This window comes from Chiloscyllium plagiosum, unplaced genomic scaffold (genome assembly GCF_037043375.1).
Source record: "Chiloscyllium plagiosum isolate Xiang-an unplaced genomic scaffold, Cpla_swu_hap1 HiC_scaffold_19, whole genome shotgun sequence".
NCBI lineage: Eukaryota > Metazoa > Chordata > Chondrichthyes > Orectolobiformes > Hemiscylliidae > Chiloscyllium > Chiloscyllium plagiosum.
The window spans coordinates 26,126,800-26,140,133 of NW_028270157.1; the positions used below are offsets into that span (position 1 = coordinate 26,126,800).

Below are 13,334 nucleotides of genomic sequence, written 5' to 3' on the forward strand. Positions count from 1 at the left end.
CTAACTGAGAATATTGGGGGCAGTGAGACAAATGCAATGGAGGCTTAAAACATCAAATCACATTTTGTATCCATTGCAGTTAGCAGCTTAAACAAACCGAGGATAGGTTGTGGGAAAGGTCATTGGTGCGTGATCTTAATATTGACAAGCATGGAGAAGTACCGACAAGATGAAATAACAAAGGAAATTGAGATTTTTTTTGTTCAGATATATTTGTTTTGGTTGAAAATCCTACCTGAAATAATATGTGGCAATTTCCAATTATCAATGCCAATTAAAAATGATTGTTTTAAATTTAGACATGGTTATAGATACATGACTTTCTTAGACATAGACATAAATAGAAGATTATAATGTATGTTTCTGATTAAACATTGTGTCTTTATTCTTCCACTTTTTTCTGTTGCTACTTCTCTTTCAAAGTAATTTTATATCAATGCCTGAAGTGCAGGCATAACATTTCCCAAAGTCTTCCCACAGAAGAATACCGTAACCGTCCACCAGGAGGTATACTAGAGTAGCTTGAGTGCATTATGAACCAGTTTGCGTCAAAAAATAAACGCTTTCTAGTCCAACCTTCCTGGGGTAAGTTGATTGAGATTCAGATCCGTTGCGTTTGTTTTAATTATTCATGGGGTGTGGACTTCAACCGCATTTATTGCCCAACTCTAATTGTCCTTGACAAGATGATGGTAAGCGTCATCTTGAATCTCTGCAATCTTTGTATTGCAGGAACATCCACAGTACTGTCAGGTAGGAGGTTCAGGATTTTGTCACAACAAGACTGTTGACGGAATGGTGTTTAGATTGCAGGGGTAAGTGTTGACTTTATTTTCTCGGTGATCGTGATTATAGGTTGGGATTTGTTGAGGACGGAAAGAGTGACAGTTGAAGATGATGGCTCACATGGCATTCAAACAGAATGCTTTGGCTTGGGTCGTGTCAAGCTGTTTGAATGCTGTTAGCGTTGTACTCATCCAGCCAAATGGGAAATCTTCCATCACACCCTTGTAGATGAAGGTGAGTAACTTCAAATTACTCAACCTCTGATTTAGTCTTGTAACTTAGGCGTTTGTGAAGCTAGTTCAGTTATTTTATGATCAGTAGCTACCTTAGGATGTTCATGGCAAAGGATTTGTTAATGGTCATGACATTGAATGTCAAGAGAAGATGCTTAGATTCTCACTTCTTAGAGATGGTCATGACCTAGTACTGTAATGATAATTGCCATTTATTCGCCCAAGGCTGAATGTTGTCCAGGGTCTTGCTGCATGCGGCCCAAACTGCTTTATTATCTGAAGAGTTGAAAATGGAACTGAAGACTGAACAATCATCAGAAAACATCTTGCTTCTGACATATGATGCAGTGGAGGTCATTGATTGAAACAGTTAAAGACAGTTATGCCTAGGACACTACCCAGAGAAAATCCCATGCAGATGTGTATTAATACATTGATTACTGGACTTCTATTGGTAAACTTAAGATATACATAAAACAATATGATAATGCAAAATATTTGTACTAAGATGATCATTTGTACTAAGAGTTTAAGGAAATTAGTTAATTCTTGATCTTCTGCACAAGGTCCAATGTTGGCTATTGCACAGAAAGGGTAAAAAGCAGATATCAAGCACATTGCCAGAAGATCAAAATTGGAAAGTAAGGTATGCTAAGTCCTTCTTGTACACGACAATGAGTAGGCTGCAGACAACATATTTAATGGCTGTCTTCCCTTTGTCTGTGTCAAGAGTGTGGCGCTGGAAAAGCACAGCCGGCCAGGCAGCATCTGAGGAGCAGGAGAATCGACATTTCGGGCATAAGATGAAGGGCACCACACTCTCCACTCTAATCTCCAGCATCTGCAATCCTCACTTCTTCATTCCCTTTGTATGTATCATAGATAGTTTACAGTATAGAGTGTTAGCCAAATTAATGCACAATTAAGATAGTGCTATAACTTAAATACTCCATTACATAGTTTTGGAAATTGTAGATGACTAGCAGTAAAAAAAAGTTGTCATGATTACAATAGCAAAGAACTGGGAACATATTTTAAGGACTCAATAAGGAAAATGTGAGCTATAACAGTAGAAAATGGAATTCTGAAGTAAAGACAAAAAAAATTCTCTGAAACCTCAGCATGTCTGCTATCATCCATGGAGAAAGAAAGAGTTAATGTTTCATGGCTGTCCCCTATCATTTGAACCCAGACTGAAATCCACTATCAAATATGGGTATTTTAAAATAGAAATTCATGTGTTGCTAAAGGATTTGCCTCAGTAAAACAGTGGCAAAATAACAAATAAAATGTTATTTGAAGGAAGGAAAATGAATATTCTTGCTTTAGAAATGTCTTCCATGGAACAATTAACAAGAACAACTGTTCCCTTGCTTTAGAAGTTGTTAGTGTTTATCTGAAAGAATTGTCTAGCCAAAGGTCTTGAGATGTTCATATGTATCATAAAATCTATGAAAGTGCATAATATATCAGTACAGAAAGTAACGTAAGAGTATTGGTAGCAGTGTGCCACCATTTAAAAGTAATACTTTCTCATCCCAAGTGCTTTTTTGTATATTTTACTGGCAGCATGGCAGTTTAACGCCTGGTAGAGATTCCACAGTCATGGTGCAGTGTAATAAACAGGCTGTAAATACGCACTTTAAATCTCTTTACAAGTGCTCCGTTCTTTATCAAACATTTGTTTATTTAATGAATGTCTCACTGTTACAAGCTGATGTTCTGTTCAGATCCATTTTCTTTTGGAGGTAATAAATTTATGTCAAATGCAATAAAAGTTCTGAACTGAGAAAGACAGACTGGCTATCAGGTTAGCATAGGTAGATCACTCACAAATTATGCTGTATGCAATTCTCTTATATGCCTTGATAACATTTATTTCCCAAGTTGACAATACCATTGAAATATACACCTGATTCTGCTGTTTTGAAATAAAATTGGTGAGTATAAAGCTCACCAATTTTCCATCTCTCTCTTTCGTTCTGAAGAACAGTCAAGTTAGTTTCTTCTGTTTTTCTCTCTCCAGAGCTGCTGCTAGGTTTGCTGAGTTTCTCCGGTGGTTTCAGTTCTTTATTTCAAAGTTCCAGCATTTTCCAATCTTCTGTTTTTCTTTAAAAATTATGATAAAATGTTGGTTCAGCATCAACTGGAGTATTCTGTCCAAATCGGGGACAACGCTTTTTGAAATGATGTGAAGGCTTTGGAGAGAGTAGAGAAAGGATTCAGGAGAAGGAATGAGGAATGAGATGGATGAATAAGGTGAAGAATCTACAGCTGTTCTCCTTGGAGAAGTGAAGGTTAGGAGATTAGTTAGAAATTTTCAAAACTCACAAGAGGTTTGCACAGAGTAGATGGAGAGAAACTCCTCCCGTTGGTAGAAGAGTTGAGAACCAGAGGACACTGATTCAAAGTGATTAGCAAATATGTATGACTGGTATGAGGATATTATGCAGAAAGTTGTTAAGGTTTTAAATTCACTGTCTGAGAGTGTGGTGATTATTTCAGCTGAGGCCTTCAAAAGAGAATTGAATAATTCCTGAGGTGTAAAATAATTACAGGACTATCGGTAAAAACAGAGAAGGCAATCAGTGGGTTGCTTTTTTTCAGCAGTTGAATAGACTCTGTGGTTGAATGCTGTCTTTCAATACTGTCACCTCTCCATGATTCTAGATCAGCAAATTTCTGGTTTCACAAACAAAGTAACAGTGATATTATACATTTTGTCAAATGAACATAGTGAGCCTTGAGAAATGGCTGTCAAAGCCACCTGACCTTTTACAACTGTCGTGTTAGTAAGTTCCTGGAAGGCTATAAATGAAGTACAGACAGACATATCTAGCCATGTAAAGGTGTTCGAAATTCAACACACATTTCCACGAGATATAAACAGAAACTCATTGACAATGGCTTCATTGGGGGTTTTGAAATGTGTTTTTTCTTATCTCACCAAATACATAATGTGAAAGTATAATTCATCAAAGATCGCACAGCAGCCATTTTAGGTTTTTATCTGAATAAGGCAGGTTAACATACACCGTTTTAAACTGAATACCAAGTGGAACTTTGATGGGACAGTATCAGAGGAAGAGTTTTCAACATGGAAGGGGAGAAAAAGGCAAACCAACTGAGGACTGCTGTGTTGAACAAGGTCACCAAGGGCTAAAGCATGTAGTGTCATAAAAGTGAATCAAAGGAGCCTGCACTCCCGCCGAGAAGTTGTTCTGTTCAGTCCATCTGTGGAAGAAACTACTTCAACTACTCAACTAGAGTAGTCTATGTAGCTGCTGACTTCTGACTTCAGGTTTTTAACCCCTTTACTTTGCAAAGACGAATTTTCAAAGGAATAATATAGATATGCAATGACAATAGGCCAATCTCATCTTTATAAATATCTTTTATTTTTATCTATGGTGGCTCAGTGGTTAGCACTGCTGCCTCACAGCACCAGGGTCCCAAGTTCAATTCCAACCTCAGGTGACTGTCTGTGTGGAGTTTGCACATTCTCCCCATGTCAGCGTGGGTTTCCTCCGGGTGCTCCAGTTTCCTCCCACAGTCTAAAGATGTGTAGGTCAGGTGAATTGGCTATGCTAAATTGCCCATAGTGTTAGCTGCATTAATCAGAGGGAAATGGGTCTGGGTGGGTTACTCTTCGGAGGGTCGGTGTGGGCTTGTTGGGCCGAAAGGCCTGATTCCATACTGTCGGGAATCTAATCTAATCCTTGAATGTGTCCTTTACTGAATAACAATCACATTTTTTACTTTGCAATTTTCAGTAGTTATGCAATAAACTAACACTTTTTTTTTAGATTACATTACATTACAGTGTGGAAACAGGCCCTTCGGCCCAACAAGTCCACACCGACCTGCCGAAGCGCAACCCACCCATACCCCTACATTTACCCCTTACCTAACACTACGGGCAATTTAGCATGGCCAATTCGCCTTACATGCACATCTTTGGACTGTGGGAGGAAACCGGAGCACCTGGAGGAAACCCATGCAGACACGGGGAGAACATGCAAACTCCACACAGTCAGTCGCCTGAGGCGGGAATTGAACCCAGGTCTCTGGCACTGTGAGGCAGCAGTGCTAACCACCGTGCCGCCCACTTGATTTTGTATAAAACTAAAGCTTTGTTTCTAGTTATTTTTCAATTGGAGCAGTCAGAAAAGAGAGTAATATAAATTTACACGTGTGATATGCTCATGACAATGGATAAAATTCTTAAACTTCAGCAGTAACGGTTATTTAATTATTAATGTTTGTTGTAAATATTTAAGATTCACAAATGGTTGAATGATATTTATTTGTTATCCCTGCTTTCCATCCGCTCCATTAACTTTCATGCCATCTCCCCATACCCAGCTCCCTGAAAATTCCAGTTTTCCAAGTTATAAAGACCATATGTTTTTCCTTTTCTGCATTTTCAATTGTGGACTGAAATGCGAAATGGATTGTTTTAAAAAACAAGGATTTCTAGAGGTTTGCTGCATGTTTTGGATGCAAGTAAGCTGACTTGCAGCAAGCATCATTTACAAGCATAATTTTCCAAACAACTTGTTCAAGCAGTAATTAAAGTGTAGTTTGTAGACAGGTTGAAGCTGAAGGATTGCACACAAATGGAGCAAAACAACAGAAATTGCTGGAAGAACTCAGCAGGTTAGTTAGAATCTGCGGGAAGAAAGCAGAATTAATGTTTCAAATCTGGTGACTCTTCATCAGAACTGATAGCTTCTCGAAAAAAGTAGTATTTATGGTGAAGCGGAAATGGTGGGGTAGAGGGAACTTGGGGAAGAGGAGATGTGAGTGGATGGGTGAGGATGGAGCCCAGAAAGGGAGAGAGATATGAAAGGGGTAGATAAACAAGAGGATAATAAATAACTGGCCAGGACAGAAGAAAAGCTGAATAAGTGAAATAAGAGCTATGAATAGGACAAAATGAGTGAGCAGTACTGAATGCAGTGGATATAATGTGATAATGGGTGACTGCTAAAAGCTAAAAATCACACAACACCAGGTTATAGTCCAACAGGTTTAATTGGAAGCACTAGCTTTTGGAATGCTGCTCCTTCGTCAGGTGCTCAAATCAACCAACATCGTGACAGGATCGGGTGTGGGATGAGTAAAATGTGTGGAACGATGGAATTAAGCTCAAAAGTCAATAGACTCAATGTTGAATGTACAAATGGTGCTTTGGTTGGCAACAAAAAGCTGATTGGTTTATGAACCAGTGACCAGTTATCAATGACATAGGCCTTCTGCTTGTCAACACTACTTGGTTGATAATCAGGTAGCTAAACTGTTTGGGACTGAGAACACGATACGAGGTATCTTCAGATCTCCACCAGCTCTGGACCTGTTTATGTTCACTGTCATAAAAGCCCCTTTAAGCCTGATGCAAACCAGTTTATCTTCCTTTCAGTAGTTGTTGTAAGCTGTGAGCTTTATTTGATAATTCAGAGACATATATCAGTAAATCGGCACCCTGTGCCTCTAGCAAATCTGATAAAGGATGACTGAGAGGCAACATTTTGATTAGCACTCGAACTATCTCAGCAGATGCTGTAATTAGAAAACACTGAACAGCTTTCCCAGTTTTTCCATTGTCCGTGATACCAGGGTTTGTGTGTGTATGTATAGATGCATGTGTGCATGCAAAGTGGTATTTCTCAGCGAATTAGAGTTAAACCTAATAGAATTCATCCTACCTGTTGCTAGAGCCTAGTTACTTGTTATAGTAATTAAGTACAGAAGCTTGGCCCCTGCTTTCTGTGAATGTAAGTCTGAAAATATGATAATTTGGGGAATTCTGTATACTTTTTAAACACTTGTGATGACTCCAGGTGATTTCAAGTATACTACCCTATTGAAGCATAATAAGTTGACCCTCTCAAAAATCTGTCCTGAACTTGAGTTTGCCTTCATTTATACTGTCCAAATGCTTACCTCCTATTTAGGCTGGCAGTGGCCAGAAATTAAAATACCCTGAGCCTCAGGCCAAGACCTTCAAAGATATCTTGCATTCATGTATTCATCCAAAACCTGTAAAATGTTAAATTTGACCCCTGGTTTCCTGGTACAAAAGTGGGGTATGCCATTTAATAATATTCCCTTTCCCCAGTAAATGCTACTTCCCATAGAGATAATTTTAAAAATCCATGCATTGGCATTCTGTTATCAGTGTGTTCATCAACTAGGTCCATTAGATTGCCGAAGAGTTAATGCTGAAAATGTTGATTTGTTCTGGAAGACACTACGTGATGAAATATAAATGTTTTTGCAAAACCTGTAAAGGCCTAGGCAGCTAAAATGTTGTACTTCCAATTTATAGTTGAAAGGTGCTTGAGAAACATCGAGATTATAAACTAACTACAGCTGTGACTGCTTTTAAATCAGGAAGAATTGTCTAGTTTCTCCTGTTAAATGTTTCATTCTATTTAATAAATGTGTGATTGATAAAATTGCTGCTTAGAGTGAGCAACAAGGTCATATTAGCTCACAGTCTGAGAACTTCAGGAAGTTACAGTAATTTGATATTTCAAGTGTCTTGATTTTTTTCACAAGCAGAAACACTTCTGCATTATTAAAAAAACATAACCTGATTGCGTAATCTTCTTGAGTTCTCTGCCTGAAGGCAATACCATCTTACAGCACCAGGATCTGCACCCACTGGCCTGACAAAGTGGCAAGCTTCGAATCCATCCCAGTCACAACAGGGATCAAACTGCTGTGCTTGGCATCAATCTGATCCACACCAGATGTCCAGCCAAATGAGCCAATTGGCCCCCAACAAGTCTGGGTGGCTGCAAAAGCATACACTTCTACATTGATGTTTTAGCCGCAGGCTATAGATAGTGATAGTAGAGGCTTCAATTTCTTACCATCACATGGCTGACCAGGAGTGTCTCCTGCTTTTACTGCCTGCCATTAGTGTATTGGAAGGATTTATAAACTGATATTTAACTTGTTTTGTCACTTCATGAGCACACGTTCCTAAGCCACCAAGTCCTGGAACTAATGGCTCACAGTCAGATTTTCGATCATGGCACCCAAGACCTCCTGGTTGTATAATGTAGATCGACAGTTTACTAATATATTGCATCTACAATGCAGCTATCATCTCAGTGTGCTTCAAAGGAATATCATCAACCAAATTCTGTCATGTAAGTTAATTTTAGAGTAGGTCAGTGAAAACTTGATTAGAGATAATATCACTTCACACTGAAAGCAGTTTTACTTGCTAGGAGCTGGATATTGGGTGTAGGTGTGACAGAATTAAGACTAGTTATTCTGAAAATGGTTCACTGAATACTACTGAAAGCTCAAATCTGCCATGTGCTCTTAGTTGGCTGAACAATGTGAGCTCTTGTATTGAGATTCAAATTGGAGGTCAATTTTCTTACATTACCTGGTAGGGCATGAGGCCAGAGACATATTTGTCAATCTCTGAGATTTTTGGGTAACTTTCTCTGTTTATTGGAGGCTTGTACAGGTCTGTGTGATCTCATTGTCATTGGGAATGAAAGCTAAACCAAACAGATTGAATTTTCAAGTGAGTTTACCCCATCTTGACACAGAAAAGAGAAATCTTTTTTGGGACAAAGATAGAGACTAAGAGCAGAATTTAATTTCCAAGTGTGGAAGTGGTCTTAGAAGCAAAAGGGATTTCTGTTTAGAAGAAGATCAATTACATTCTTCTCAGCTCATTACATGTTCATGTACGAGTAAAATGACAAGTTTTCTGGTGAACAGGTAAGAGGTTCTATCCCCTGCCATGACCTTCCAGGCTCCAAATCTTAAAAGACACTCTCTGTAATCCAGCAGCATCACTTAACGTCTGCGTATTACCCTCATCCTACCCCTGGAAAGGTCAGACAGCAGACAGAGTGACACCATTTTATAGTCACTTTGGGTGAACAGGTGTCAGCCTTCTGTATAGCATTACACTCGACACAAATACAGCAGATTACAAGTTTAAACTGTCCAAAATACTCCAGGGTTTGGCCATGAGCTGAACAAGAAAGAAATACAATTAAAGATGGCCAAAGTCAAGAATGTAGGCAGTGTACCAACAGCAAAAGGTCTTTGCCTCTGTCCTGGAAAGTTGGGAACTGTAGCAGCAATGTAATCAAAAAATGTAAAAGCAGTAAGATATAAAAGCAGTACAATAATTTGTGAGACTTGTGAAACCTTTGAGAAAACTCTTGTCCAATTTGTCATCTGTGAACCATTGCACTAACTCACAACCAATGATGTGATGTATTAGGGCATAGAGCCAGAAACAACATTTGCAAAAATCAAACACTATTGATGGCATTGTCAGTGTTGAAACACTCTGATGATGTTACCGTGCAGTGTGATGTCAGTTAGGCAGCACTTGCTACAGTCCTAATGCAGCAAGATTAACTGGTTGCATTTGCATGCATGCCATTAACACAAATGATGCAATGCTCAGATCAAGAAAGAGTGCTTGACCATTGATTTTGCTTGTGAATGTTTTCAACAATAACTTCTTGTAAGAGACAAAGTGATGATCAAGTTCCAACCACAGCCATTTCAAAGCATTTTGCTGAAGTCTCTACCATCTGCTCCAAAGCAAGTTCAAAGAATGTTATCCTTGTTCGAGAAGTACCATCGGCACATGACATCCAGTATCGAAAGGAAATGTACATCACTGTCATGCTGTTGTGAATAGTTCTTCTGAGAACAAAGTGTGAAATCCTCCAAATACAATGTGGAGCAGTGACTCATTCTGCTCTAGACATCATCAACTTAGTAGAAACAATGAAATTAGCAGACGAGCACTTTGCAAAATTGTACCCAACAAAATGCAACTTCCCAATTGTTGCGGAATGTAGTGATGAAAGAATGGCTCAAAGTATCAAAGAATTCATAGCCTCAGGTGGCATTTTGAACAGAGGAAATAGAGTCATTATCCTGAAGGAATTGAGAGGAAAGATGCTAAACCACATTCATGGCAGTCTGTAAGGAATTGAGTCAAGTCTGAGAGAGGCAAGAGATATGCTGTACTAGGCAAACATGAGCAATGAAATCAAGGGCCACAGATTTGGCAGTCCTAATTCTGTTTTATGTGGTCTATATAAAATTGAAGGTGATGGCTAAACCAGTTGTCTGTCATGTATGTAAAGTCTCCTATCATTTGAACTTAGGCGAGCAGAGATGACCCATGACCACTTACATCTGGAAGGACAAAGGCAGCAGTTACATCAGTCCACCACCTCTTCTCCAAGCCACTCACCATCCTGACTTGGAAATATATTGTCGTTCCTTCACTGTCATTGGGTCAATATCCTGGAATTCCCTCCTTAGTGGTGTTGTGTCTACCTATAGAACATGGACTGCAGCTGTTCAAGAAGGCAGCTGACCATCACCTTCTCAGGGGCAATTAGGGATGGGCATATTGACACCCACATCCGTAAGTGAATAAAGAAGGATATACCAGTGTGAATAGACAGAGGGAGTAATGGTTAATGATGACTAGTGCATCAATGAAAGAGGTCAGCGTATGGTTCAGCAGACTGGCAGCTATAGACATGAATGCAGGGTCAAAGCTCCACAGGTTAAACAAAACATAATTAAGCCACAGTAGTATTCTTTCTAACGTAGAATTCAGTGTCAAAATGTCAAAATAATACTGCTAGCAAAGCTTTTGATTAAAAGTAGGATTTGACTTATTCAAACAAATGGTGACATAATAGCTTTTAAACAAGAGATCTTCTGACTCACCATTCACAATGCCTCAGGCCATCTGTTCATAACTTAAAGATAAATCAGTGTAGTAATTTAAAAAAAAGAAAGTGAACTGAAAAACATGTTATTTTTGAATGCAAGGAAAACAAAATGGAACAAAGAAATAAATGTGCATATCTCCAACTCACCATACTAACTCTGTTATTAGTATTTCACAGCTCTTCCTTGAGGCTTTCTCCCTGCTGGCTTGAGGCTCTGCATCTAAAAACTGATTGTAAACTCTTTTCACGAAGAACTTATTAAGAAGGCTTCAGACCAATGCATATTCAACAACCTGCTCTGAAAACTCTTCCCGCATTTTGATAACTGTGACAAATTGTACAACAGCACTGAGACAATTCACAACTTTCTAAAGCAACCATAAATTCAAATGGAACAATCCACCGTAATTAAAAATAAAAACAGCTTGTCCCATTTCCGGTTGTTAATGGATGGATTAGATTAAAATAGTGAACCAAATCCAGAGTTGTATCTTTGCCAAAAACTAATTAGTTCTTCCTTGGAACATACCCAAACTGTATTCCAGGTTTTATTGAAATCCGACCATTTGTTTTTGAGTTATATTTAAAGACAAGCAGATAATTAGTGCTGTAAATATTATCTTTGCCCAACGTCAGTGGCAGAGTTAATTAAATCATTCTAAGATATATTTTTATGGCATTGTTTTAGTGTTGATTGATGTAATGAATACATATATTTTATTTTGAAATATAACCTAAAATATGAAAGTTTGAATTATTAGCTTGTTTTACAACTCAAAGGAAAAGTGGAAGACTGGCAGGGACTTAATGGTTACAAAGGACATGTAACAGAGGGAATTTGATATTTTTGTGTGACACACTGTCCCCAAGTTTTGGACTGAAAACAACTGACCAGCAACAGTTTATCAATTTGCTGCAAGTTAGATTTGCCACAGACCTACAGACAGTTGCACTCAGATCTCCAAATGCCTGCAAGCAAGCCAGACCTCTCTTCCGCTAATGGTGGAAGAAAGCCAACACTAAAAACAAGAACTCATAACTCAACTAAAAACTGAAGTCCAAATGACTCACTTGTGAATTGAGAATTGCCTTGGTTGACAACTACATATCATTACCAAAAATAAAAGAGCTGTAAGAAAGTCACCTCATCCCTCTTTGTGGTTTGGCCTCTTGATCCACAGAATATGTTCCTTTTTTATCTCTTTGTTTCTCACATGACATTTCTGAAAACTCTCTGTCTTATCATATGAATAATTACGTGCCTGTTTGGATTTAATGGGGGTATAGTTTAATTTGCATAATAGTCATTAATAATCCATTTTTGTCACGTGTTAAAGGATAGATCGCTATAGTTAAATACGTTTATGTTTATTGATTAAACCTGGTGAGTTTCTTTTATCTTAGATAGCAGTCAGAGTTAGACAAGTTAACCATCTTCGTATCAGATCAGTCATTCACACTTTTGGAATCATTTATGAAGTAGGACAGTTTCTATGCTGTTCATCTCTATGACTCTATGACAAAAACAGAAATTGCTGATAAAACTCTGGGACAGATCTCTGGTGAGAAATCGGTCCAGTGGCTCTTCTGAATGGAGTGGGATTTGATTCCCAGTGAGCTTTTCCCAACAGTGTTGGGACTCTGGTGACACATTTGATGCCAACTATCATTTTTGATTAGATTCCCTAAAGTGTGGAAACAGGCCCTTCGGCCCAACAAGTCCACACCAACCTTCCGAAGAGTAACTCACCCAGACCCATTTCCCTCTGACTAACACACCTAAGTTATGGGCAATTTAGAATGGCCAATTCACTTGACCTGCACATCTTTGGACTGTGGGAGGAAACCGGAGCACCCGGAGGAAACCCACACAGACATGGGGAGAATGTGCAAACTCCACACAGACAGTCGCCTGAGACTGGAATCGAACCTGGGACCCTGGTGCTGTGAGGCAGCAGTGCTAACCACTGAGCTACCGTGCCGTCCCTTTTTTTGTTCTTTTTTTTTAGCTCCGCCAGGACCTTGCCCAACACCAACGGGGCTGATCCAAGGACCTCACTAAACCATCCAATCGGTTTGATTTTGATTTTGTTACTGTGAGAAGAGTGATGATATCACAAAAATGTGATACATACTTTGTGGATTTTTAAAGATACTCCTTTCTTTACTTGATGTGTTTGTGAATTCTTCATTGTTTATGATAAAAGGAAAACAACAATGAAATCCTTTGAGCCATAGAATCATAGAGTTATACAGCATGGTAACAGGCCCTTCAGTCCAACTAGCCCATACTGATCAGATATCCTGAACTGATCAAGTTCCATGTGCATGCACTTGGTCCATATCCCTCTAAACTTTCCTATTCATATACCCATTCAGAGTCCTTTTAAATGTTGTAATTGTACAAACCTCCACCACCTCCTCGGGCACCTCATTCCATTCATGCACCACCCTTTGTGTGAGAAAGCTGCCCCTTAGGTCCCTTTTAAATCTTTCCCCTCTCACCGTAAACCTATGTCCCCTAGGAAAAAGACCTTGGCTGTTCACCCTATCTATGCTCTTC

At 38.9% G+C, this 13,334-nt stretch overlaps 1 long non-coding RNA gene across 4 annotated transcripts in view; it reads left to right on the forward strand.

Annotated features, from left to right (window-relative positions):
* Positions 1-600: 600 nt before the first annotated feature.
* The window catches only part of LOC122559737 (uncharacterized), a 46,522-nt gene continuing 33,788 nt past the window's right edge, over positions 601-13,334 (forward strand). The window contains exons 1-3 of one of the 4 annotated variants that reach the window (XR_015760414.1): positions 601-753; positions 856-1,020; positions 1,245-2,873. This is a non-coding gene — a long non-coding RNA (uncharacterized LOC122559737). Of the gene's footprint in view, positions 816-855; positions 1,021-1,244; positions 2,874-13,334 lie in introns of those variants that run through there. The other 3 variants (XR_015760413.1, XR_015760415.1, XR_015760412.1) reach the window with 3 other exon arrangements.